General features: G+C 42.8%; 1 protein-coding gene across 14 annotated transcripts in view; it reads right to left on the bottom strand.

Annotated features, from left to right (window-relative positions):
* Window positions 1-20,751, bottom strand: part of PCBP3 (poly(rC) binding protein 3) — a 212,629-nt gene extending 191,878 nt beyond the window's left edge. For 5 of the 14 annotated variants that reach the window (XM_082461045.1, XM_082461035.1, XM_082461040.1 and 2 more), the window contains exon 1: window positions 20,579-20,748. The gene's annotated coding sequence lies outside the window, so the exon portion shown is untranslated. Of the gene's footprint in view, window positions 1-20,564 lie in introns of all 14 variants that reach the window. The other 9 variants (XM_082461038.1, XM_082461041.1, XM_082461037.1 and 6 more) reach the window with 7 other exon arrangements.
* Window positions 20,752-23,204: the final 2,453 nt, after the last annotated feature.

Raw genomic sequence — 23,204 nt, 5'->3', positions numbered from 1 at the left:
TTTTAACTGAGATACAGTTGATTTAAAATATATCAGTTTCAGATGTACAACATAGTGATTTGTAATTTTTATAGATTATACTCCATTAAAGTTATTATAAAATATTGGCTCTATTCCCTGTGTTATACAATATATCCTTGTAGCTTACTTACTTATTTTATACATAGTGGTTTGTACTTCTTAATCCCCTCTTGTTTATTTTGCTTTTGTTTCCTCTCCTTTAGGAGACAGATCAAAAAAATAAATATTGCTGCATTTTATGTCAAAGGGTGTTCTGCCTATGTTTTCTTCTAGGAGCTTTATGGTTTGGGGTCTTAAATTTAGGTCTTTTATCCACTTTGAGTTTCTTTTTGTATATGGTATAAGAAAATGTTCTAATTTCATTTTTTTACATGCAGTTGTCCAGTTTTCCCAACATCACTTATTGAAGAGACTGTCCTTTCTCCATTGTATATTCCTGCCTCCTTTGTCATGTATTAATTGACCATAAGTGCATGTATTTATTTCTGGGCTTTCTAATCTGATTTATGGGCTTTCTATCTGATCTTTTCCACGGATCTATGTGTCTGTTTCTGTGCCAGCTCCATACTGTTTTGATTGCTGTAGCTCTGTAGTATAGTCTGAAGTCAGGGAGCATGATACCTCCAGCTCTGTTCTTTTTTTCTCAAGCTTGTTTTGATAATTCCAAATCTTTTGTGTTTCCATACAAATTTTAAAATTAGTTGTTCTAGCTCTGTGAAAAATGCTATGGGTATTTTGATAGGGATTGCACTGAATCTATAGATTGCCTTGGGTAGTATGGTCATTTTAATATTAATTCTTCCAATCCATGAACACAGTATATCTCTCCATCTGTCTGTCATCTTCAATTTCTTTCATCAGTGTGTTATAGTTTTCTGAGTACAGGTTTTTACCTCCTTAGTTAGATTTATTCCTAGGTGTTTTATTCTTCTTGATGAGACTGCAAATGGAGTTATTTCCTTAATTTCTCTTTCTGATAGTTCATTGTTAGTGCATAGAAATGCAACATATTTTTTGTATATTAATTTTATATACTGGAACTTCACCAAATTCATTGATGACCTCTAGTAGTTTTTTGGTGACAACTTTAGGATTTTCTATGTATACTATCATGACATATGCAAAAATGACAGTTTTACTTCTTCCTTTCCAATTTGGATTCCTTTTACTTCTTTTTCTTGTCTGCTGTGCCTAGAACTTCCAATACTATGTTGAATAAAACTGGCAAGAGTGGGCATCCTCATCTTGTTCCTGATGTTAGAGAAAACACTTTCAGTTTCTCATCATTGAGTATAATGTTAGCTGTGGGCTTGTTCATATATGACCTTTATTATGTTGAGGTATGTTCCCACTATACCCACTTTGTGGACAGTTTTTATATTAAATGAATGTTGAATTTTTTCAAAAGCTTTTTCTGCATTTATTGAGATGGTCATATGATTTTTACTCTTCAATTTGTTAATGTGGTGTATCACACTGATTTGCAGACGTTAAACCATCCTTGCCTCCCTGGGATAAATCCCACTTGATCATGGTTTATCATCCTTTTAATGTACTGTTGGATTCGCTTGCTAATATTATAATGAGGATTTTTGCATCTATGTTCATCAGTGATATTGGACTATGATTTTCTTTTTTTTTTTTTTTTATGATATCTTTGTCTGGTTTTGGTATCAGGGTAATGCTGGCCTCATTGAATGAGTTCTGAAGCATTCCTTCCTCTGGATTTTTTGGAAGAGTTTGAGAATGAAAGGTGTTAACTCTTCTCTAAATGTTTGGTAGAGTTCACTTGTGAAGCCATCTGGTCCTGGAATTTTCTTTATTGGGAATTTTTTTTATTACTGATTCAACTTCATTAATGGTAATTGGTCTGTACATATTTTCTGTTTCTTCCTGGTTCAGTGTTGGGAGATTATACATTTCTAGGGATTTTTTCCATCTCTTCTACATTGTGCATTTTATTGGCATATACTTTTTCATAGTAACCCCTTATGATCCTTCGTATTTCTATGGTGTCAGTTGTAACTTCTTTTTCACTTCTGATTTTATTGATTTGGACCCTCTCTTTTTTTCTTGATGTGTCTGGCTAAAGGTTTACCAACTTTCTTTATCTTCTCAAAGAACCAGCTCTTAATTTCATTGATCTTTTCTATTTTTTAGCCTCTATTTAATTCATTTCTGCTCTGATTTTTAATAATTTCTTTCCTTCTACTAATTTTGGATTTTGTTTGTTCTTTTTCTAGTTCCTTTAGGTGTAAATTTAGGTTTATTTGAGAATTTTCATGTTTCCTGAGGTAGGCTTGTACTGCTATATACTTCCCTCTTAGAATGCTTTTGATGAATCCCATTGATCTTGGATCATTGTGTTTTCACTTTTATTTGTCTCCATGTATTTCCTGATTTCTTCTTTGACTTCCTCAGTGATCCATTGGTGGTTTAGTAGCATACTGTTTAGTCTCCAAGTGTTTGTGTTTTTTGCAGTTTTTTTTTTCTTATAGTTGATTTCTACTCTCATAGCATTGTGATGGGAAAAGATGCTTAATATGGTTTCAATTTTCTTAAACTTAACAAAACTCATTTTATGGCCTAGCATGTAATCTATCCTGGAGAATGTTCCATGTGCACCTGAAATGAATATGTATTCTGCTAGGTGGAATGTTCTACATATATCTATTAATTCCATTTGGTCTAATGTCATTTAAGGCCTGGGTTTCTTTATTGATTTTCTGTTTGGATGATCTGTCCATTGATGTAAGTGGGGTGTTAAAGTCTCCTACTATTATTGTGTAACTGTTACTTTCTCCCTTTAGGTCTGTTAATATTTGCTTTATGTATTTAGGTGCTCCTATGTTGGGTGCATATATATTTACAATTGTTATACCTTCTTCTTGGATTGATCCCTTGATTATTATGTAATTTCCTTCTTTGTCTCATATTACAATCTTTGTTTTAAAGTCCATTTTGTCTACATAAGTATTGCTATCCCAGCTTTCTTTTCATTTCCATTTCCATGGAATAGCTTTTACCATCTCCTTGTTTTCAGTCTGTGTGTGTCTTTAGATCTGAAATGAGTCTCTTATAGGCAGCATATAGATGGGTCTTGTTTTTGTATCCATTCAGCCGCACTAAGTCTTTTTTTTAAACTTCCTTCCTTCCTTTCTTGGCTGCATCGGGTCTTAGTTGCGGCTCATGGGATCTTTCACTACGGTGCGCAGGCTCTTCATTGAGGCATGCAGGCTCTTTGTTGTAGCGGGTGGGCTTCTCTCTAGCTGTGGCACATGGGCTCCAGAGTGTGTGGGCTCTGTAGTTGTGGTGCATGGGCTTCAGAGCATGTGGACTCTGCAGTTGTGGCATGCGGGCTCTGTAGTTGTGGTGTGTGGGCTCAGTAGCTGCGGCACGCAGGCTTAGTTGCCCCATGGCATGTGGGATCTCAGTTCCCTGACCAGGGATCGAACCAGCGTCCCCTGTATTGCAAGACGGATTCTTAACCACTGGACCACCAAGGAAGTCCCTACCCTAAGTCTTTTGATTAGAGCATTTAGTCCACTTACATTTAAAGTAATTACTGATAGGTATGTACCTATTGCCATTTTGTTAGTCGTTTTGAGATTGTTTTTGTAGTTCCTTTTTCTTCCTTTCTTCTTCTTTTGCTCTCTTCCCTTGCGACTTGGTGAATATCTTCAGTGTTATTTTTGGATTGCTTTCTCTTTTGTGTGTGTCTATCTATTACAGATTTTTGGTTTGTGGTTACAGGAGGTTTATATACAGCTATACACATATGATTTTAAGTTGCCTAACATATTTTAAGTTGCTGATCTCTTAAGTTCAAACGCATTTTAACAACCCTGCATTTTTACTCCTCTCGCCCTATGATTGCTAGTTTTGATATCGTATTTTACATCTTTTTGTTTTGTGTATCCCTTAACTACTTATTGTGTATATAGACTATTTTACTACTTTTGTCTTTTAACCTTCCTACTAGCTTTGTACATGGTTGATTTACCACCTTTACTGTATTTTTGCCTTTACCAATGAGATTTTTCCTTTTGTAATATTCATGTTTCTAGTTGTGGACTTTTCTTTTTTGCTTAAAGAAGTCCTTTTAACATTTCTTGTTAAGCTGGTTCGGTGGTGATGAACTGTTTTAGCTTTTGCTTGTCTGTAAACTTTTTATCTCTTCATCAAAATGAATGAAAGCCTTGTCAGGTAAAGTATTCTTGGTTGTAGGTTTTTCCCTTTCATCACTTTAAATATATCATGCCACTCCCTTCTGGCCTGAAGTTTCTGCTGAAAAGTCAGCTGATAGTCTTATGGAAGTCCCTTGTACTTAACTTGCTGCTTTTCCCTTGTTTCTTTTAATATTCTCTTACCTTTAATTTCTTCCAATTTAATTACAATGTGTCTTGGTGTGATCTTTTGGTTGCTCCTGCTTGGGACTCTCTGTGTTTCCTGGACCTGTACATCTGTTTCCTTTCCCAAGTCAGGGAAGTTTTCAACTATTTTGTCTCTAAGTATGTTCTCTGCCCTTTTCTCTCTCTTTTCTCCTTCTGGGACTCCTATAATGTGAATGTTACTACATTGTATGTTGTCCCAGAGGTCTGTTGAACTTTCTTCACTTCTTTTTATTCTTTTTTCCATTCAGCTTCAGTCATTTCCAATACTCTGTCTTCCAGCTTGCTCATCCATTCCTTTATATCATTTAATCTACTGTTGATTCCTTCTAGTGTATTTTTGATTTCTGTTATTGTATTCTTCATCTGTTTTGTTGTTCTTTATATTTTCTAACTCTTTGTTAAAAACTTCTAACTTCTCACTCTGCTCATCCATTCTTCTCCCAAGTTCTTTGATCATCTTTGTGATCATTATTTGAACTCTTTATCAGGTAGACTGCTTATCTCCACTTCACTTAGTTCTCCTTCTGGGGTTTTATCTTGTTCCTTTGTTTGGAACATGTTCCTCTGTCTCCTCATTCCGCCTAATCTTCTGTTTTTACTTTTCCCAACCTTGGAGATGTGATATGTCCTATGAGTCACAGCAGAAGACTCCCTTCTGGTGAACAGAGCTATATGATCTAGATTTGCCCCCAGTGTGTGTTACATGGATCCTTCTGTTGTGGTGGGCTGACTACTGTGGGTGGTCTGGTAGACATGGTGACCCCCACTGTGGTTGGTTGCCAGGCCCTGCCTAGTGCAAAGGCTGGCAGCCAATGGTTGGTGAGGCCAGGTCACAAGGCAGATGGCTGCAGAAACCAGGGGTTTCCCAGGGCTAATGCTGGCTCACTGGTGAGTTCTAGGGTGTGTGCTTGTGGGGCAGGCGTCCCCAGATCTAGTGTCCACCTGCTGACGGGTGGGGTTAGAATCCAGGAGTTCCTGGGGCTGGTGCCTGCCCAGTGGTGGATGAAGCCAGTTCCTGGGGCTACTGCTGGCCCACTGGCAGACAGTGCTAGGTCCTAGGGTCTAGCTGCATGGCCCAGGGGTCCCAGAGCTGGTTTTGGACCACTGGTTGGTGGGGCCAGTTCCTGATACAGCTGGCTGCAGAGTACAGGGTATCCCCAAGTTTGTGTAGGCCTTCTGGTAAGTAGGGCCAGATCCTGAGGGGCCTAAAGTGTCTCAGAGCTGGTTTTGGCCTGCTGGTAGGCAGGGCAGGGGCTCAGTGGGTCCCAGGGTTGGTGCCAGCCTGTTTGTGGGAGGGCTGGATCCTGCCATGGCAGGCTGCAGGGCTGTGGTGGTCCTGGTGCTAGTGTCTTCCTGCTGATGGGCAGGGCTGGGGCCCAGAGGTTTCTGGAGCTGGTACCTGCCAACTGGTGGGTAGAGCTGGGTCCCAGGTTCTCTGGCTACAGGGCCAGAGTCTAGTGCCTATGTGCCAGTGTGTTGGGCTGGGTCCTGGGTCCTCTGGTGAACAGGGCAATATCCAAGGGAGACTGTGGGCTCAGGGGGGTCTTACGGCAGTCTGCCTGCTATTGGATGAGGCTGTGTCCCCATCCAGCTATTTGCTTGGCCTGAGGTATCCCCTACAGGCTGGTGGGCATGGGTGGCGCTGGGTCTCAAGGCTAATAAGCCAGAGAGAGGATTCCAAAATGGTACTTGCCAGCAGCAGTGTCCAGGTGGTAGAACAAGTGCCCCCAAATGGCTGCCTCCATTGTCTATGTCCCCAGGGTGAGCTCCAGTTGCCTCTTGCCTCTCTGGGAGACTCGCCAAGATCAGTTGGTAGGCCTGACCCAGGCTCCTTTCAAATTACTGCTTCTGCCCTGGGTCCCATAGCATATGAGATTTTGTGTTCACCCTTTAAGAGTGGAGTCTCTGTTTCCTACAGCCCTCTGGCTCTCCCAAAAGTTAGCCCCCTGGCCTTCAAAGCCAAAAGTTCTGGGGGCTTGTCTTCCTGATACAAGACCCCCAGGATGGAGAGCCCCACGTGGCACTTGGACCTCTCATACCTTGGGGAAAGCCTCTGAAATTGTAATTATTCTCCTTTTCATGGGTCATCCATCCAGGGGTATGGGTCTTGACTATACTGCTACTCCATCCCTCCTACCCATCTCACTGTGGTTCCTTCTCTATATCATTAGTTGTAGAAGATCTTTCCTGGTAGATTTCAGTCTTTCTCATAAATAGTTGCACTGTAAGTAGTTGTAATTTTGGTGTGCCCACGAGAGGAGGTGAGCTCAGGGTCTTCCTACTCCACCATCTTAGCCAAGCTTTCAAAACACATTATTTTAAAGTACACATGGAACATTCTCCAGGAGACACTAGACGTTACACTTGAGAAACAAATCTCAGTATCTTAAAGGATTGAAATCATACAAAGTATGTTCTCTGACGGCAAGGGAAAGAAATTCAGAAGTCAATAACACAAACAAAAATTCACAAGTTTGTGGAAATTAAACAACACACTCCTAAATAACCAAGGAATCAAAGAAGAAAGCACGAAGAAAATTATAAAATACTTTGAAATGACTGAAAATGAAATCACAAGATACCAAAACATATGGTAGGCAGTGAAAGTAGTGATTAGAGAAAGTTATAGGTGTAAATACCTATATTAAAAAGGAATAAACATCTCAAATCAATACCCTAAACTTCCACCTTAAGAAATTAGAAAAGAACAAACTAAATCTAAAGCAAGCAGAAGGAAGGGAAAAACGAGTATTAGAGCAAAAATAAATGAAATAAGAAAACAGAAAACAGTAGAGAAAAAAAACAGTGAAACCAGAAGTTGGTTCTATGAAAAGTTTAAAAAAAAAAAACCTTTATCCATATGCACCAAGAAAAAGACAGAGAAGACTTAAATTACTAAAATCAGAAATGAAATTAAGAACCTTACAGAAATAAAAAGGATCATTAAGAAATATTATGAACAATTGTTTGCCAACAAATTATATAACCTAGGTGCAATGGCCAAATTCCTAGAAAGACAAAAACTATCAAAACCGATTCAACAAGAAATAAAAAATCTGAATAGACCTAAAACAGGTAAAGACATTGTCTTAGAAATTGAGAAACTTCCCACTTTTCCCAAGAAAAAGTCCAGGACCAAATGGCTTCACTAGTGAATTCTGTCAGACATTTAAAGAAGAATGAACACCAATCCTTCACAGACTCTTCCAAAAAATAGAAAAGGGCACTTCCCAATTCATTATGAGACCAATATAATACTGATATCAAAACCAAAGATATCACAAGAAAAGAAAACTAAGTACCAATATGCTTCAAGAATACATATGCAAAAATCCTCAACAAAACAATAACAAACTAAATCGAGCAATACTGTATATAAAAAGGATTATCCACCATGACCAGCTGTGATTTATCTAAGGAAGGCAAGGTTGATTCAACACATGAACATCAATCAATGTAATGCACCACCTTAATGAGGGACAGAAACCACATGGTCATCTCAGTAGATTCAGAAAAAGCATCTGACAAGAACAATACTCTTTTGTGATTAAAAAAAAAAATTCAACAAAATAAAAATAGAAGGAAACTTCCTCAACCTAATAAAGGGCATCTACAAAAATCCACAGCTAACAACATAATTAATGGTGAAAGGCTGAAAGCTTTCCCCCTAAGAACAGGAAGAAGACAAGGGTGTCCACCTTTGCCAGAACAATTCAACATTATACTAGAGGTTATAACCAGGGCAATTACACAAGGAATAAAAATACAGGGCATCCAGATTAGAAAGGAAGAAGTAAAATTATCTATATATACATAGAAAACTTTCAGAATCCACAAAAAGCTATTACAGCTAATAAATCCCATGTTCATGGATTGGAAGACTTAATACTGTCAAGATGGCAATATTCCCAAATTGACCTACACATTCAACGCAATCCTTACCAAAATTTCAGCTGCCTTTTATGCAGAAATTGACAAGCTAATCCTAAAAATCATATGGAAATGCAAGGGACCAGGAATAGCCAAAACGATCTTAAATAAGAACAACAAAGTTGGAGGACTCGCACTTCCCAATTTCAAAACTTACCACAAAGCTCCAGTACTCATGACTGTGTGGCTTTGGCATAACGATAGATATATAGATGGATGGAATCAAATTGAGAGTCCAGAAATAAACCCATATTTTATGGTCAACTGATTTTCCAAAAAGGTGTTAAAAGACCATTCACTGAGGAAACAGTCTTTTCAACAAATGGTGCTAGGACAACTGGATAGCCACATACAGAAACTCCTCTCTCATACCATATATAAAAATGTACTCAAAATGTATCAAAGACCTAAATTTAAGAGCTAAAACTTTACAAGAAAACACAGGCGTGAATCTTTGTGACCTGGGACTAGGCAACGTTGTCTTAAATACAACACCTAAAGCACAAGCAACAAAAGAAAAAACAGATAAATTGGACTTCATGAAAATTAAAACCTTTTGTGCATCAAAGGACACTATCATGAAAGTGAAAAGGCAACTCACAGTTGGAAAGGAAATATCTGCAAATCATATATCTGATAAGGGATTGGTAAACAATATATAAAAAATTCTTACAGCCCAACAATAAAAAGACAATCCAATTTAAAAATGGCCAAACGATCTGAATAGAAATTTCTCCAAAGAAGATATACAAATGGCCAATAAGCACACGAAAAGGTGCTCAAAAGCATCAGTCTTTAGGGAAATACTAATCAATACCACAAGGAGATATTACTTCACACCCACTAGGATGGCAATAATCAAAAAACTGAAAATAAGTGTTGGTGAAGATGTGAAGAAACTGGAACCCTTATGCATTGCTGGTGGGAATGTAAAATGGTACAGCATCTTTGGAAAACAGTTTGGCAGTTACTCAAAAAGTTAAACATAGAGTTATTATTTGACCCAGAAATTTCACTTCTAAGTATATACTCAAAAGAACTGAAAACATGCATTCATACAAAAACTTGTACATGACTGTTGACAGCACATTATTCATAACAGACAAAAAAAAAACAGAAAAAACTCAAATGTCTACCTACTGATGATAAGCAAAATGTGATATAGCCATCCAGTATAATATTATTCAGCCATAAAAAGGGATGCACTGATACATGCTACAGTGGACCATGGATGGACCTTGACATTATTATATTCAGTGAAAGAAGCCAGGAACCAGAGGCAACATATTTACGACTCCACTCATATGAAAAGTACATATTAGGCAAAACCTTACAGACAGAAAGTAGATTAATGGCTGCCAGGGGCTGGGGGAAGGGAGGAATGGGGAGTGACTGTTAAGAGGTTATGAGGTTTCTTTTTAAGTGATAAAAATGCTCTGGAATTAGGTAGTGATGATGGTTGCACAACCTTGTAAATATACCAAAACCACTGAATCTAAACTTTAAAAGGGTGAATTTTATGGCATGTAAACTATATCCCAAAAAATTTTAAGTAAATTAAAGGAATTTTAAAAATAAAAAAAAGTGAAATCAAGATACTTTTAGAAAAAAATCAAGAGTGTCTATGTACTACCAGCTGATGAGCAAAAATGGAATTTCTAAAGAAGCCTCTTCAGGTAGAAGGGAAATGACCCCAAAATGAAGTTCAGAAATGTCAGAGAGCAATGAAAAGCAAAGAATGGATAAAGATGTGAATAAATCTAAATGAACACTGCCAGTATGTTAAATACTAACACTGTTTTTTGTTTGTTTTTTGTTGTTTGTGGTTTTTTGTTTGTTTGTTTCTTTTTGGGCCATGCTGCGCAGCATGTGGGATCTTAGTTCCCCGACCAGTGATCGAAACTGCACCCTCTGCAGTGGAAACACAGAGTCTTAACCACCGGACCACCGGGGAAGTCCCAATACTAACACTGTTAATATTACTTAGTTGAGTTTAAAAAGAGCATACAGAATTAAAATATACAATTACAATCACACATAAATCTGGAGGGGTGAATGGAGTTCAAGTATTCTAAGAAAATGATCTCTGCATGGTCCAGGAAGAAGGCATAATGGCATTATCTGGATAAGTTAATAACACATTATCTAATTTACACGGTAACCACAAAAAGAAAGAAAAATAGAATATAACCTCCAATGTACTAGAACTAGTGGAAAAGTAGAACGATTTTTTAAAATCGTAATACTAGTTTCAAATAATACAAGAGAAGAGAGAAAAATAAACACAGAAAATGTAGGATAAGAGTGTCATATAATAGGTTTGTAGATTTAAACTCAAATAGATCAGTAATTACATTCAATGTTAATGAGTTGAATGTTCCCATTAGAGGGCAAAAATTATCAGATTGGATGGAAAAAAATCTAACTGTATAATCTTTACAAGAGGCATATCTAAGGTGTAAAAATATAGTAAGGCTGAAAGTAAAATGATTTAAAAAAAAGAAGATATCGTGCAAATATGAGCCTAAAGAAATCTGGTATGGCTATATTAGCATCAGACAATTACACCATAAAGGCAAAGATACATTACTAAAGATACATTACTAGAGATAAAGAGAACCACACATAATAATTAAAGTCTGAATTCAGCAGGAAGACATAACAATTTTAAATTTGCATTCCCCTGATAACATGGTCTCAAAGTATATAAATAAAAATTGACAGAACTGAAGAAGAAATAAGACAAATCCATAATCATAATGAAAGTGTGTAATTATCTTAGTAATGGATATAACAACCAGACAAAAAAATAGTAAGAAAACAGAAGATGTGAGTAATATGCTTATCAAGTTAGCTGAATAGAATATATAGAACATTGAACCTAATTCTTTACAAGCACACAGGAACATGTGAGAAAACTTATACACCATATTCTGCTATAAGGCACATCAGCAAATTTCAAAAGATTAAAATAAAGAGCAAGATCTTTGGGCAATGCCATTGTGATGGAAAAGAACAAAATAAGAAAATATGCATGTCTGGAAATGTTAAAATATTCTTCTAAATGACCTACAAATCAAAGAAAAATATCATAATGGCAATTACTGCCTTAGCTTAGGCTGCTATAACAAAACACCATAGACTGGGCGGCTTAAACAATAGACATTTATTTCTCATTCAGTTCTGGAAGCTGGGGAGTCTGAGAGCAGGGTGCTGACATGGTCAGGTTGTGGTGAGGGCCCACTTCCTGGCCTTGCAGGTGGCTGCCTTCTTGCTGTGTCCTCACATGGCAGGGAAAGGCAGTGAGAGAGCAAGCCCTCTGGTCTCTTCACATAAGGCACTAATCCCGTCATAAGAACCTCACACTCATGACCTCACCTAAACCTAATTATCTCCCAAAGGCCCCATCTCCAAACACCATGACTTTGGGGGTTAGGGCTTCAACACAGGAATTTGAGGGAGGAACAATTTAGTGCGTAGCATATATTAAATAGTAATGAAAATACCTCAAGTCAAACTCTGTATGATGCAGCTGAAGCATTATTTATAAGGAAATGCACCACCTTAAATGCACATTATTAGTAAAAGATAAAAGCTTCAAATTAATAAACTAGGCATTCATCTCAAATTAGACAGTGAACAACTGCAGGAAAATTATGGGCCAATTTTACTCATAGACATTGACTCAAAAATTCCCCCTAAAATATTAGTCATCAGAATCTAATCAATACACTATAAGAATAGGCTAGTATGAACAAGTTATGTTTATATAGTGGTCATCTGTGGGTGGTGGAATTAAAGATTTTTATTCTGCTTTTGATGTTAATCTTTATTTTATAAAATTTCTAAATAAGCACTCATTATTTTATGAATCAGGAAAAAATATTTTTGAATTAATAATTAATATTCTTCTGATCTCTCATCTTTTTGAAGTCAACTACTTAAAGAATGGTGAGAAGAAAAGAACAAGGGCTCATTCAGAACAGCCATTTCATCTGAGTAACCATCAGAGCTATAAGACCTTATATGTTTCAGTGTCTCTATTTGGTTGAAAACAAAGAAAGGGAGGATAGGAGTAGAAAAGGATTTACAAAGATAGGGATGTGATAATAGCAATTCATAGGCTTTTTGCCCAGACATTAAGGGAGCGATCTCATACACAAATGTGTCTATAAATAGAATACTGCACTTTAATGAATAATTTAAAAGCACTTTGCAAACAGGGTTAAGAAAACATGAATCTAAATGCTCAAAAATCAATAGTTCTGTCTTATCCCAACCTGGTGAGTTACAGAAACAGATGCTTGAGTTGTATCCTTTTAAAAGAAACACTGGAAGCTGGATGGTTAAATATCAAAAAGCTTAAAAACACCTACAAGTTTTGACATGATAATTCTGCCTTTAGAAAGTTATCTTTCAGAAATAATTGGTGATACACACCATGAGTTTTGTATAGGATACTTATTAAAGCATTATTTATTACGGTAAATATTTTAAAGAAGCATAAATGTCCAGCTATAGGAAAGAGGTTCAATAAATTGGGACTCCCACTGGAATATTATGCAGCCATTCAAAATCATATTTTAGAAGAATATGATGACACAAAAAATGCTCACTATCTACAAAGAAAAAAAGTTGTTTATAAAACGTATTATGGAATGAATCCCAACTTTAGGAAATACATATCATACATATATAAAAGTAGGGAAAAAATTGGCAATCCTTGAGTGGTAAGATTATAGATGATGTTTATTTTGTACTTTATACTTTCTGCCTGTATCTCAAATAGATTCAAACACTCTTCATCAGCCTAAACCCACTTCTAGTGAGGGTAACTGGGAGGTCAGTACAGATTTGGTACACTACTCTTCTACAGCTGCATAACAAACCATCACACACTTAGCAACTTGAAACACATTTATTATCTCACAGTTTCTGTGGGTTAGGAGTCTGAACAGGCTTAACTGGGTCCTCTGCTTAGGGTCTCATAAGGCTGCAGTCATGATGTTGGCTGGACTATATTCTCATCTGCAGGCTTAACTGGGGAAGAATCTGCTTCCAAGCTCACTCGGTTGTTGGCAGTCGTTTCCTTGCTATAGGACTGAGGGCCCCTGCTTCCTACTGGCTGTCTCTGGCGGTCGCCCTCAGCTCCTAGAGGCCACCTGCAGTTCTTGCCACGTGGGCTTCTCCAACATAGGCACTTACTCAAGCCAGCAAAGAGAATCTCTAAATTAGTTTCTAGCAAGATGGAATAATGGAATTGACATCCCATCATTTTTGCCTTATTCTACTAGTTAGAAGCACATCACAGGTCCCACCTCAATGGGGATGGAGGTATTATACAAGGGCATGAATACTAGGAGGAGGGGATCACGGTGGGGTCAACTTCATTCATACAGTCTGTCCAGTTCACCTAGCTTCCCAGTGCAGAGCTCAGACAAAGGAGGGAAGCTTACACTTGGATGTGAAGACTCTTCTGATCAACCAACCACTCATAAACGCAACTGAACCCTGCCCTCTGCACCTTTGAGGCAGGACAGTACTGTAACAAGTGCAGGGAGCATTCACCACAAGTCGGGGTTCATGTAGAGAACTTCAGCAGGTCCTGTGCCAGCCTTGAAGGATGGTTGAGATTTAGATCCGTGGGAAGGAATGAGAAAGGGAGACTTTTCCTCTGCAATAAGGAGAGGTGGAGAGGCAGGAATTCCCAAGGTGGGTTCTGGAGAAAGTAAGCAGGACGGTTTGTTCAAAAGAAACACAAACAAATATGATGTCTAGCTTCATATTCTAACCGGTCCCTTGATAGACAACATACTTGCAAAAACTACGAACAAGACCTAGAGAGGAACACAGTTTTAATTTTGGCTAATTCAGCAGCACTGACATCAATTCGCCTCTATAGTGTGGTAAATATTACTAATATTTACCAGTATTCAGTGGTCCTAAACTTCCAGAACATGGAAGACTCTACCTCCCTGCCCCATTTGAAACTAAGCATGTCCAGAACGACTCCCTCTAGCCAATGAAATGTGAGCAGAATGGACCAGCTTCTAAAGTGATTAACTGCAAGAGTCTCCATGTTCTAAAAGGGTCCGGATCTAGAACACTGAAGAAGCAATACTGCCAAACTTCCAAGGAACAAACATCCCTCCCTTTCAGAAATTATTACAGAGATGATGAAGCATCATAGTGATACCAAATCTGATTAAGAGCAATACAAGAAAAGATTATTAGTCAATACTTCTTATGAAAATATATGCCAAAATCAAAAGTGAAATATTACCATATTGGATCCAATAATAATCTTTAAATGTAGTACATTGTGACAAAGTAGAGTTTATCCCAAGAAATCAATGATGGTTCAAAAGTAGAAGATTAAAGTATTTCACCTCAGAGTTCAAAGAAGAAAAGACGCAAAATTATCTAAATAGGTAAAGAAATCATTTGATAAAATTAAAAATCTATTAATGACTTTAAAAAATCTTTTATCAAGCTATTAGTAGATAAGACCATCCTTAACCTAGTAAAAGGAATCTACCAATATATAGCAAACTTCATATTTAAGGCTTTGAAAACATTGCCTTTAAAGTGAAAAACAATATTAGGATAGCCTTACCACAATTTCTATGCAACTTTGTCTAGTGGTCCAAACAAAGGGAATAAGACAAAATAAAAAATAAAATAAAAGATTTAAGGACTAGGAAGGAAGAAATCAAATTATCACTATTTACTTGGAGAAATTAGAAACAGATCCACACTTTTGTGAGGTCTGGTATGTTTCAAAGGCAGCACTGCAGATCACTGGGGAAAGGATGGTACTCAATAAATAGTACTGGTAGAATTGGTTATGCATTTGGAAAAAATCTAAAATCATAGCTCTACCTCATGCCTCACACAAAAGTAAGTTCAAAGTAGAATATGAAGAGAAAATATTTCTTTTAAATTTTTAGGAGGAGAATATCTTATGACTATGGGGTAACAAAGGATTTCTTAAATAAGACTTAATAACCACAGACAATAAGAAAAAGATTGATAAATCTGACTACATTAAAATTAAACATCTGTTCATCAAAATAGCAATTTTAAAAGGATAAAAAACAGGACACAAATAGAATCCAGAATATATAAAGAACGTCTAAAAAGCTATAAAAGGAACAACCCAGGCAACAAACAAACAATATAAGAATACAAATTATAGACTTGAAAAGCCAAGTGGCCAATAAATGGGTAAAAAAAATCCTCAAACTCATTAGTAATCAAGGAAATAGAAATTAAAACAGTGAGATATTTCATATCTACTCAACTGACAACAATTAAACATCTGAATGTATAAAGGATTAGCAAGGATGTGAAGAAACAAACCTTTGGAAAATACTTTAACAACAGCTCTGAGGTTGGAACTGGGCCTGCCCTATGACCCCACAATCCCATGTGTAGATGTATACCTGATCCACTCTCCCCTAAGTACGCAGCACAGAAGAAAAGTGGACCAGTGGGACATGGCAATTAGCAGGGGTGGAGGCTGAGAGGCTGCTTAGAGGAAAACTTCAACTGGGACTCAGGCCAGGTAAGGCAATGTCAGAAGCCAGTCTTGTCAGGAGATGAAACTGGGGATCAGAACCGTGCTTACTTAGGGCAACTTCCTCATAAATAGCACCTGCATCAGTTTATCTTCTACAGCCAATCTGACCATGTGACTTCCTCCTTAAATTTCACCAGCTAAAACTTTCTAGAGCAGAATCCCAACTTACGTCAGTTTTCTGCGGCTGCTCTAAAAAACTTTCCATTGAATTTAATGGTTTAACACAACACAAATTAATTATCTTACAGTTCTGGAAGTCAGAAGTCAGACACAGGTCTCGCTGGGCTAGAATCAAGGTGTCAGCATAGCTGTGTTCCTTTCTGGAGGCCTGGCTGGAGAACCCATTTTCTCGCCTTTTCCAGCTTCTGGAGGCTGCCTGCATTCCTTGGCTCAGGACCCCTTCCATCTTCTAAGCCAGCAATGAGGAGTAGAGTCTTCCTCATTTCACATCACTCTGGCACTGACTCTTCTGCATCCCTCTTCCACATTTAATGGCCCTTGTGATAACTATGGGCCCACCTGGGCAATCCAGGATAATCTCTTTGTTTTAAAATCAACTAATTAGCAATCTCCATTCCAACTGCTACCTTAAATCCTCTTTGACATGTAAAATGTCCACAGGTTCTGGAGATTAGGATGTAGACAGCTTTGGGAAGCCATTATTGTGCTTACCACACCTCTCCTCAACTCTACCCCCCACCCCACACCTCTAGCAGAGTCCCAACCCTTTCACAATGTCCCCCACACCTCCAGCCTCAGCACCACCATACACCTTGTCCTCCAACGACACCAACCTTCTGGGCTTTTTCTAATCAGTGTGTGCCCATCCATGCCCAAACAATTACAACCCAAACTCCAGGGCTCAGCCCAAAGGCCACCTCCTCTCTGAAGCCTTCTTTGATTCCCAGCCTAAATGAGTCACCTCCCCTCAACACACCAACCCAGCTTTCTGTGTATCCCAATTGCTGTACTGAGTGTGGCCCCCTGTAACCATCTGTTTTCATGTCCTTTCCTCAGTCCAAAGTGGTGAGTCCTTCAATGATATGAATCATAGACAGCTGTCTCATTCCCCTGTGGGTTCCCAGATCATAGCACAGGGCCTGGGAAACAGTAGCACTCAGAGAGTATTTCTGAAACTTGGAGGAGGCAGAAAGAAGCTGCCCTGGGTTTCCCTCAACAAAACAGATGTCAAAGAATAACCTGGGTTAAGTGTATGGCTAACAGGGCCAAAGAACTAGTTCAGATGTTCATAACAAAAACACCTCAACAATCCACTGCTTCGTTTGATGTACAATTTACTATCACGTGGAAGAATCTCTGTACCACAAGGGACACCCATTATTTTTAACTGCTAACCTGTGGGGCAATTCTAAAGTAACAGACCACCTCAAGAGAAATAAAGGATTTATCTAAAATGATTTACAAAGATGTACTCAAAATTATAGGCAAGAGAGAAGATGCTGCTCCAACACAGCACGAGGGCCTGGCAATTGCCCAACAGCCCCACCACATTCTCAGAGGGCTCCAGTCCCTCTCCAGGAAGGCTGGGAAGCACCATGCCAGCGAGGCTGAGGGATGTTACAATCAACCCTGTTTAGGGGAAAACAAATTGCCTCTACGTACAAATATATGTACATACTATAATAAAGAGAGCACGTTTTTAAAGAGGGCGTTAGTTAAGCAAACAGGGTCTCGTTTAATTTCAATGGTTTGTTACTTGATGTCCATACTCCAGCAAGGAAATTCTCACCTGGGGTGAAGGAGACTAAGCAAAGCAAAGTACATGTTGACTCAGCACAATTATCCACTTTAGAAAAAAAGAGAGACATTAACATGCCTTGAGTTTTCAAAAGGCATGCTTCCATTCAGGTTTAATAGAATTCCCTTGTTCAACTCTTGTTTAAAAGTGTGAATTCTGAAATTCATTTTAAAACTTCAAAAACTACTCTCACACTGGAAAGGAAATTTGAGACGGAAAAACAGAAATAAATGACATATTCAGCACCATGGACAGTGGACCCAGGATACTTGTTAAGAGTCCTTGCAGCAAGAGCTGAGAGCTAAGAGACACCAGAGCCACGCAAAAATCTACAGTATTCATCCTAATGTTCAATGTGGGAGTGACTCCAATACATGAGCAGGTATTTTTCTTTGTTATGGCCCAAAGGACAGCCTTCTTCACCAAAGGGTTGTACAACTTTCATCTACCAAGATCTGCTTCAGTGATCACTTTTACAATAAAGCCCTGGGATTTCTGTGAAAATAGGAATGACTCTGCCATTGACACATGGCTACAGGTCCAGGAACTGAAACTGTTGAAATAGAAACAGTGTTCAGCCTTGAATGGCTAGATTGTTTCAAGGAGCTCACGGAACTTCTGCAAATATAAACGTGGCATGCTCTCAGCCTCCCCTGAACATCAGAGGAAAAAATAGCTTCTTTCTAAACATCTAACAAAATGAACCCATGTGGTGAAATTTTCTCATAAATACCTTTAAAAATGTAATCATAAAACTGTGTATTTTCTCCAACTCTGAGTATTAATAAAGATATCTGGAAAAGTGATGTTCTGAAGTTCAATATCACCACTAATCAGCACCACCTGTGGCAATACCAGTCCCAAAGCCCTGAATTCTACACAGGATATCCAATCTTTTCAGTTAAAAAAACTCCTTTTACCATCAAACCTTTTTTCAAGATCTTATAATATTGAATATTAACTAAGAAAATGCATGAAGTTATATAAATTCTAACACACTTGTAATGAACTTTCACTGTGTAAATAACAGCACCTACATACAAGAGAAAAACATCAGTGCTCAAAAGTGACCAAAGTCAGTCAGTCAGTGACTGCACTTGTATTTGAAGACCCCTTCATTTCTGGTGGATCTCCAAGTCTGAACACACTACCCACAACTACTCCAGCTCCTCTGATGGGAGCATCAGTGAGATCACTTTGGATCTTGTCAACAATCCCTCCAGAGTGTCACTGTTCTGCAAACAGTCTCTGGGCCAAAATGCACATCTCTGAGACATTCTAAGATGGTGAGTTGCTCTCGTGCACGAGGGGACTGGAAATCAGTTTTCTTCAATAGGAAAGCACCTTTGCACACTTCCTTTGGTTCCCAATTCTAAAGCCAAGTTCAAAGAACAGAAAAGGGGCAACAGTTCACCCGCTGACAGCAAGTTAAATTTCGGAAGGATGTGGGCGCGCCTGTGCCAGAGGAATAGTGTGAACTGGAGGGTCTGTTTACTACCCTGTCTAGTCCGGAAAGGTCTCTCATCCAGGCCCCGCTACCCTAGCTTTCTTTTTCGTGAATTACGCATCATAAATCCTCATCACCCCGGAGTGCTGTTAGCTCACACGCAGGGCCAAAGAGACCCAGAAGTCCGCGCTGCCTCAGAGGAAGGTGGGAGGAAGATAATCAACCCTAGGCACGAGGTTTAAGACCTGGCTTTTTGTTAACTTGCAAATTTGCTATGCAAGTAATATACTTGAGAGTAGTAAGGAGAAAAAAAGTAGAAACGCCACCGGGCAAAAAGAAAAAAATAAACACTCTCAGTAAACAATACTTCCAGAGCGGAACACTTCTGGGAACAATAAGAAACACCTTCTGACTCGCCCCCAAATAAAAGAAGAAAATGCAGTAACTGAGGAGAGGAGCACGCACCCGCCCCATCTAACCTGCTCCTGGCTTTGACACGGGGTCGCAGAGAGACGCGGACACTAGTCAAGGAGGCAGATGCCGGGCGTGTGAGAAAAGGGGACACAAAGCGCGTCCGCACGGAACCCCATCCTGCTGCCGCGGGCGCCGCGGTCCCGGACGCCGCCCCCGCCCTCCGCGCGCCCCTCCCCTCCCCTCCCCTGCGTCCCGCCGGCCCCGAGCCGGGCGCCGACGACGTGCTTTCCCCAGATCTTTCCTCAGCCTGACGCGACGAAACTTAAACCGTTTTGAAATGTAAGCTTCATAAAGTCCAGAGCAGAACCGTGGCGGACGTTTGCTGACAGGCAAGCGTTAACTCCCCTGTTTCTGGAAGCGCGGGTCTTGTTTACAACTTCTGGATTTGGGGGGGGGAGGGGAGACAGGGCAGCCCAGGCGGGGTCCTCATTTCGCCCGAAGTCACTTCATCACTTCCCTCTGAAATCCTCCCCGCGTCCAGTTTCCGTCCTCGGAACATTTCGTGAGCTCGCAGCGCGGCCCGGGCGTTAACTTGAGGAGGGGGCGCCCCAGAGTCCCGCGGGGACCTCCCGGACCCCGCCTCCCGCCCCGCCCCGCCCCGCCCGGCAGACGACCCGGCTGCCGTCCAAGTTTGTCCGGGCCGGGCGGGGGTCTTCGGGGCTCTCGGCGAAGCTCGGTCGGGAGAGACCTGCGCCCCCCGCCCGGCCCGGACACCGAACCCGGCCACGGGCCGCCGATCCCCGGCTCCACAACGACCCCGGCCCGGGCCCCAGCTTGACCCCCCCATCCCCGGCCCGGACCCCGACCCCGACTCCCGACCCTCGATTCTCGGCCCCGATCCCTGGTCCCGACCCCGGCTCGACCCCGGCCCGGACCCCGACCCCAGACCCCGGACCCGAACCCCGGCCGGTCCCCCGGCTGGGACCCCGATTCCCCACCCCCGATCCCCGGCCCTACCCGCGACCACTCACCTGTCCCGCGGCAGAGGGCGTGCCCGCGGGCCGGCCCGCGGGAGGGCGGCCGGGGCGGGGCTGGGGGGGTGGGGACGGGCGATCCCGGCGGCGGTGGAGCCTGAGGCGACCGAGCCTGAGGCGACTGAGGCGACTAAGGCGGCGATAGCAGCTCCTCGCGCTCCTGGCGAGGCACTGCGCGCGGCGCGGGCCCGCCCCCTCTGCGCCGCCGACCAATCCCGCGCCGCGCGCCGCGGCTGACCCCGCCCCTCCGAGGAGCAGGTCCTCGCGAAAGCGGGCGCAGCGGGCCAATCGAACGGCGGAACGGCGACGGGCTCGACCAATCGGAGCTCAGGAAGCTCTGCAGAAAGAAACCAATTAGCGTGGAGGGGGCGGGGCGGGGCCATGGGCGGGTCACCTAGGGGGCGGGGCCAGAGCCGGGAGTAGCCCAATGCGGGGCGGGGAAGTCAGCGGTAAGGGGCGGGGCCAGGAGCTGGCGGTCCCCAGCCGGGGCAGGGAAGAGGGCGGGGAGAGGGGCGGGTCCACAGGTGGGGTGGGGTGGGACGGGTTCCAGAACAGGGCGGAGGGGTGGCAAGGCAGGATGAGGCCACCACTGGGGGCAGGGCAGGAGGCGGGCCACTAATCGGGGGCGTGGCCAGGGGAGTGTCCCAGGACTGAAGAGGTGTGGACAGGGGGAGGGGGACACTGGTGGGGGAAGGGCGGGTACCCTCAGGGGCGTGGGCGTGGCCTGGACGGTCTGAGATGCCAGCTGACCTGCACCCGCCGGGGGTGCGCGCCCGCCCCCGCTTCTCCCAGGGGGCCAGGTCCCCTGGTGAAGGTGAAAGCGGGCAGTCCTCCCGACCTGGGATTGCGCCCCGCCGTCCCCCGACCTGCCGCGAGCTGGACTCCCACCTGTCTCGGTCCCTCAGCAGGTGTCCCTTCTCCCTCCCGCCCTGCGGAATCCCTGAGTCTGGCCCCACATGCCCGCCTACCCGCCGGGCAGACCCAGGACGCCGTGGGCTTGCGCATAGATGTTTGCAGGTGCCCGGTCAGCACACCTGTCCGCAGGTGACAGAGAATGTCTCGGGTGTTTTTGTTCCGTTACCCTTTTTTCTATACCTCCTGGACTGCGTTATGCTTTGTCTTGTTTCTATTACGGTCATTTTCGAGGCACTGGACCCCAATGTCCCATCCCTGCTTGCGGCTGTACTTAGCATAGGATTATTTCTTGCAGCGCAGCTTCTATAGGCTCGAGCCAGGTCACAGGCACCGCGGCAGGGGGCCGGGCCGTGGAGGCGGGCAGGGGTTCTGGGATGCTGCCCTCCCCTGGAACCCCTGTCCAGAGCTGGACCCCCTCCTTGGATCTGCGGGGGCACGGCCCTCAGCCTTGCTCGGCCTCCTTAGGCCTTGGAGAAGAGGAAGGGTCAACCGGGTGGCCAGACACCTCCAGGACGGTGGGACTTCTGACCCCAGCACGCAGCAGCTCCGGCCACCAGGGCAGGGCTTGAGGACTGGCCTGGGGACACAGCTTTGTTCTCGCAGGCAGGCCTGCTCACGACCCCATTGGCACCCGTTTGCCCTGGACTGGGGCAGGAGGCATTTTCCAGGCCTCTCCTCTGTGAACTCATTTGTGAGCTGATGACCTGGTGGTAGGAGGGCCGCTGGAAGCCCACCCACTCAAAGGTCACCATTATGACCCCTTCTTTGTGTGGAAGTGACCAAAGCACCCGGAGCCTCACCACAGTACTCAAGGGGCCCCACTGGCACCCAGAAGCAGGCAAAGCTGGGCTACACTCAGAAAGTTCACACCGTCCACCCCAGATGCAGGGCAGCAGTCAGTGAGAGCATGGGGGCGGGTCAAGAAGAGCTGTGTGCTCGTTTGTCTTCACATGTCACTCGTCTAATTCAAAGACAAGCTTGAAGAAAGAAAGGAGCCAGGTGGGAGGGTGGAAGAGCTGTGGGTGGGTCCACGGAAGGGCAGCGGCCCTGGGAGAAGCGGGAGTGCTAGCCACACCTGGGGCGTGAGGCCGTCCTAAGAAGGGGGTCTCTGAGGCAGGGGTCTCAGGAGCCCGTCTCAGCCGTGCAGGGGCACCTGTCACGTTCCGTCCCAGCAGGGAGGCATGGCTAACCGTGTGCTCTGGAGGGGCCACTCTGGGGTAGGGAGGAGGGTGCGGCAGGAGAAAGAGGTGGCGGCCCTGGTTGGGTTGCCCCCACGAGACGTGATGCCAGGAAGTGAACAAAAGGGATGGGGGCAGAACTCGGACCCAGACGAGGGAGCCCCAGAGGCCCGGCCTGGAAGGATGTTCAGTGTCCCGACTGGTGGCCCTGGCTGGCAGCCTCACCTTGACTTTGCAGGCAGAGAGGCCAGAGGGACCCTGGGACCTTGGTTCAGAGGCCAGCGCAGGGTGGGGGTGCAGGCAGAGCACCCTCAGCCCCCCCAGACTACAGGCTGCCAGCCGCCCACTTCCCCATCCTCTGCAGGAGCCTCGGCCTCTCAGCTGCCTCATCGCCTCCTGAGACACAGTTAGTCATTAGGAAAGTAATGATAGTGTTTTGGGGACAGCATGTTGGACCCTAACAACTTTCAATTATTTCCAGTTCCTGCCAACCCTGGGAGGAAAAAAGCTGCTCATCGCATGCTCCCGCC

The sequence above is a fragment of the Balaenoptera physalus genome (genome assembly GCF_965194825.1).
Source record: "Balaenoptera physalus genome assembly, chromosome: 4".
Taxonomy (NCBI): Eukaryota; Metazoa; Chordata; class Mammalia; order Artiodactyla; family Balaenopteridae; genus Balaenoptera; species Balaenoptera physalus.
The sequence above is the reverse complement of the archived record's forward strand: the minus strand, read 5'-3'. Positions and strand labels throughout refer to the sequence as shown.